The sequence below is a fragment of the Siniperca chuatsi genome, linkage group LG15 (genome assembly GCF_020085105.1).
Source record: "Siniperca chuatsi isolate FFG_IHB_CAS linkage group LG15, ASM2008510v1, whole genome shotgun sequence".
In the NCBI taxonomy this organism is placed as follows: Eukaryota; Metazoa; Chordata; class Actinopteri; order Centrarchiformes; family Sinipercidae; genus Siniperca; species Siniperca chuatsi.
Window position 1 is genome coordinate 19672407 of NC_058056.1, and position 6020 is coordinate 19678426.

Below are 6020 nucleotides of genomic sequence, written 5' to 3' on the forward strand. Positions count from 1 at the left end.
CAGCCATGTTTAAAATAAACTTTTGGCAGACCTGCCAACCCTGGACAAATATTTCACACTACACACTAACCTACCACTACTGTTGCATTTATATAGTTTCTATTGTTTACACCTTCATAATAATCAAACTTTAAGCCAATTTCAATTTTGAAAATGTGATTTTCAGCTAATTTGTTAATTATCTGTAAAACCATAACCAGCCTAAACTGAATATTTTGTGGCTATGGTGAAATAAATATTTTAAAGCTGGTTAATACAACTGTTCTCATTATTATTACTATTACTTAATGGTATGATGACCTCATAACAATACAGGCTGAATATGAACATGGCTGTTAAAACTGTAGAAGCAATCACATCCCTCCTTACATATTGTACTTAATTTGCAATGGGGTTGTTTCCTTTCCTTGAAATTTACATAGAGCAGGCTAAATTATAGACAGTGCCAAAACACATACACACACACACACACCTAGCAGGCCACAGGCCCATTTGGCTCTCTCCTCTCAATTCTACTACTAACTAATTCTACTCTAACTCCTTCAGTATCTCATGGTGACTCTTCCTCTCCTCACTTCAAAGTGTCCTCAGTGAAAAGCTGGCCAGGTTACTTCTCGTGTGTATGTGTAACGTTAGCTAGCGCTATTGAATCACAAGCATTTGTGGTTAGAACGCCTGTTTTGTCAGTCAAATGTATATCAAACCTGTGAATGCTATAGCTCATTTCATTCAGAAAAAAATAGGACTTCCCAGTCACTATAATCTCACAAGCAAGCAGACATATCTGAGAGCATGACAGGTGAAATAGAAACACATGGGCTTTGGGACGAGACTGGAGCAAGACGTTTCAGAGTTGTTCATTTGTAACTAATTTATCTTTCATAGGTAACGTTTTAACTGTGCACTCTCTCTACATCACAGTAACACACTACATAGTGATGTAGATACATTACAGACGTAAAGGCTGGACTACAATTGAGCTGTTTTCAAGCAGTTCAGGAACAGAGTTTTCTGTGGATGAGGGTAACTCATTTTGGGGTGGACTTTGGGCTTTTTCACTTTACAAACCTATTACATGCACCCCAAAGATATATAACACAATAAAGGAAAGAATATGACCACTTTAATAATGACGTTATTTACATGTATTACTGAGGAATTGATGTTATTACCCTTTATTAAGACTTACAACTGCACACTTGACCGCTTAGAAAGCGAGAAACTCATGAGCATTTATCAATGATTTATTTCGCTTACTGATGGCTGTATGGCAGCCGAAAACCTTTTAACGGAATGAAAAGCAATGATTTATTAACCATTTATAAAGCCATTAGTTCCATTTTATGATACCTATTTAAGGATGCCTTATGACAATTTGGTACTCTGAAGAAAATAGATTCACTATAAATTAGACAGTAAACAATGTTAGAATGACCACACTGATTATATGTTTCAATCTCCTTTCCTGCTGTTAAAATTGGAAACTGAAATCTCAGGTAAGAGTACAACACACATACAGGTCTGTGTCTCTTAAAGAAAAGGGGCCACTGACCTCACAAAAAGGTCTAGACAGTAAAGTCTCAAAGGAGAACAGTTTGGCTGAGTGCAAGCTGCTGTCCATGGTGCTGAAGTTCACTATGAGAAAAGGGCAAACAGTAGAGCAGCGTTTCCCAGACCTCTCCTGGAGCACCCCTTGTCCTGCATGTTTTAGATCTCTTCTTCTGAATCAGCTGTGTTGGAGCAGGGAGACATCTAAAACACTTAGGACAAGGGTTAGAGGTTTGGGAAACGCTGCACTAGGGCAATCATCTCTTTACCTCGGATACATGTAACTAAAGGATTATTTCAGAAATCTTTGTTACACTATCTTCATCTTTCTAATTCCCTAAAGCCAACTGGAGCCAACCATCGCACACTGCTTCTGCAAACAAGATCCATCTTGACCATAATACCCATATAATGAGGAGATTTAGCCTGGCTACATTTGTTTAAGTATAATCGTGATCCAGAAAAGTGGCTCATCTCTTTAGCATGTCTCTGCCTCTGTGTGTCTCTGGCTCAGTTAAGCTAGCTTTGTGGCAAGGGGCTGATGAAGGCAGGCCAGTCGGGAGTTCTAAGATTACTGCTCAAATTGAATAAAGGAGTCGACACATTACAGCGGCTTAGATGATACACCCCACTGCACTGGTTAATTTAAAACCAGCATAATGTTATACACGGCACACAGAAACACACACACACAACAGACATAAACCTGGCCAGCCCCTCTCTTTAACACCGTCTTTTCCTCCATTTACCTTCCCTCTCATTTTCTCTGCTACACATAAACACACATGCACATGCACGCACACACAAAACGACTCACAACCACTCAGCAAGGCCCCTGCCTCATGACTTGAGTTCATTATTGCCTTGGCAGGGTTCCTCAGATGAAATTAGAATGACAACAGGAATGACACAGAGTGTAGCAGTGGAAAGTTTACACAGGGTGAAGTCGAGAGCGTGTGTGTGCACGCTGAACAAATCTAATCTTCTCTGATTCATGGGCAAGCTTGTCTGCCTGCATTTGTGATACACTTCCTCTCTGCATATGTACTCAGTCTAAGAGATGGAGACAGAGAGCGAATGAGAAAGAATGGCTTCTGACAGTAGAACACAGCATGAGCACAACTCTCTGGGACAAAGTCAAAAAGCCTTTCTTAGCAGGACCACCAGTTAGTGTTGACAGAGCAGCCTGAGTTAATTTACTGGCAATACTACTTGTGACACAGTTACATACTCCAAAAGGCTGAATTATGACTTTCTGATCCAAAGAAGTGGTGAGACACTGCTGCTCTCTGCTGCACAGGCAGATAATGGTGAAAGGCAAATTCTCATTTTCCTCAAAAGTACAGATAACAGCAGAGGATGTATGGATGAGCTGCCTCCTCTGTGCTATTTTTTAAACTGTGCAATGTTTTTCCTATTTTTTTGGATTATTTTTAAAACTTTCATTCTCTTTTTATATAAAACACAGAGATAAAGGGATGATACATTTTTTCAGTAAGCTCAATGGATGAATCCTACTCGCTTTAATGATCCCCTGACTCAGGATGAATTGTAATAACATTTCATAATTTCTCCAATGCTTTGTTTTATGACCAAATACTTAGCAAAATTAATGATCAATCATCTGCAACTGCACTTTGTGTTTAGTGCTAATTGGCAAATGCTAAACTAAGCTAATGGACATGGTAAACTAATGCTAAACATCAGCATGTTAGCATTGTCATTGTGAGCATGTTAGCTGACTTGCTGTGCCTAAGTACAGCCTCACAGAGCTGCTATTTGCTAACCTAGAAAGGGCAATAAAATCTTATCTGCAAATAACAAATTATTTGTGAGGACAGTTTTCTAAAGGAAACCTCTTTACTAAAAAGCTGCATCTGAAGTATTTCTGAAAAGAGAAGGTAGTCAAAATGTCTCTCTGCAAGCTCAAGGTGAACTATGAAATCTTTTATTGCCATTGACAGGCAAAAATTGTCTGCTGCAATCCAGCGATATACAGCGACAAGGAGAATATAGCTACAGTAAATCTTGTTATACAAGTAAAAACACAAACTGATTTTTTTCTCAATAAACCCTTTCTTATATACAGCACATCTACAGAAGAAAGACTAAACTAATGGAAACATCACATAAAAAAGGCTTTAACGCTGAAGTAGCTAAATTGAAGATATTATGCTGAATGCCAGGTGGCATTATACTAGGTTTAAAAGAGCTCTAACAGTCACCACTCTTCTAAATTGCCAAATAGTCTTCAAGAGGGTTTTTATAAACACCAAAACAGTCAAGTGGCTTCTATGGCCTCTGAGCTCACAAGATTTAAACATCACTAAACCTTTATGGGAAATCCTGGAGTGCAGAGTGTGAAAAATAGATTTTCAACATCAAAGATCTGTAGGCTTTTCCTCTTTAAGGATGTTCTTGGATTGTAGTACACACATAGATAAGGTCAGGTGTAGAGGAGGACTGAAGCTAAAACATGTCTCTATTCCTTGGTAGTAGTTCATATTAACAGAATTCATTTGGTCCATCAAAGCTGCAGTATCTTTGGTTTGGTGTAATGTAGGAAAAGTGTCCTATCCTTCATATCCTGTATTCTCAGAGGAGATTAAGGCAGCTGATCAACCAGGGAGGCACAGCTCAGATCACAATAAACTGAAAGCTAATTAAATCTGTCATCACCAAGAATGCTCTGCGGGACTGTACAGTACTGCATGTTTCTACCACATACCCAGAACTCGTCAAATGAATTCCACATTGTATTATTAAGGAGTGTAACACCACCATCTATCCCACAGGTAGATTTTTTCTTCTTTTTAGCTGGCCTTCCTTTTGTTTCTCTTAATTTTGTGCCGAAACACACATTGTAAGTCCAGTTCTCTTCTTTTAATATTAATGTGCACTACTACCTCTTCCTTCTACAGTACATATCAGCAGACTTCTTAACTTCAAAAATCTGAAATGAGAGCATATCCTAATATATTAAAAATAAACCACTAAAACCAAAAAATCTGAATTATATACAATATTTTCTAGAGTCAGTTTCCAGCTGTGACACAATGACCATATATGGCCAAAAGTATGTGGACACCCCTAACCACATACTTTTGTGTAGCTTTGGTTTTGGGCCGTTTGGGCCTTTAACTTAAGTTTTGAATGCAGGACTTTCACTTGCAGCAGAGTATTTCTACATTGTGGTATTGCTACTTTTACTTAAGTAACATATCTGAGTACTTCTTCCACCACTCACCTTGAAAAGGGTCTATTAAAGTGGCCATAAAAATGGGTTGCCCCCCTCCCCCCTTTAGCGTCTTTCATGTCACTGTTTTAGTTTTCTGGACTGGTGTTTCCCTGTCGATATGTTTCCCCTTACCTTAACCCAATGTATCCGTAACACCATATGTAGTCTTATGTGATGCTTAACCTGAACCCAACCTTACCCTAAACCAAACCAGTTATCTCTGCTACTAACTACTACTGTATAAAAGTCTACTGTGTTCTGTCAACAGCTCTATTACAACTACCATAAACTAATCTAAGCACTAATGCCAACCACGGAGAGAAGCACTGCAGGAAATATTATTTTATTGGGAGGGAAACGCTTTTGGGGGGGGGGGGGGTTGGCAGCTTGTTTACACTGCCCTCGAGTGGCCAAAAAGTGATATGGCATTTTAGGTAATAGTGTGCTCCAACTTTGTGGAGAGGCCTTTTATTTCCTGATTTTACATGACAATACCCCTGTACACAACGTGAGGAAATGGTATAATAAAGGAATGGTCTTCCCAGTTTGGTAACTTGACTGGCCTGCACACAGCCTTGATCTCAACCCCATTAAAACACCTATGATGAACTGGAATGCAGACTGCGAGCCAGGCCTTAACGCCCAACATCTGCAAATCCCTTGCAGCCAGGTTCCAAAAGCTTGCACTTTTTATTTGGACAAGCTGGTTTACCACCCATTGTACAGGTAGCACAGTTATTATACATGAGGCAACTGCAGGTGAAGACTTTGCTACAGTATGAGGCTTCCCTGTGGGCATATTAGTCAATTCTGTTAACGCGCTCTGCTGTGCTGTGCTCCGGATTAGTTTTTAATTACATTCAATAGTGTCACCAGCTACAAGGCCAACACAATATCGCCAATCTTTTTCCTCAGGGAGAAGAAGGTAGAGAGTCTGTGAGTAATGTACAATTTACACAGAAATTAAACCTGTGTAAATTAAAGCGCTGACACCATATTGAGTCACCAGCATGCAAACACTTCACTTTAAAAAGATTGCACTGTTTGTCATACAGCGGATTCTAGCAATACTCGTTGTCTGTGGTGTTTCATGTGATTTGAAGGTAAAGGAAATTGCAGGTGTGTCAGAAAAGAAAAATGTACAACATGTCAAAATAGAATAAATGTAAATTCCTTCCACCTTAAGTATGAGCTGATAATGAAAGATTAGAAAAATTACTGTGAAGCCGACTTA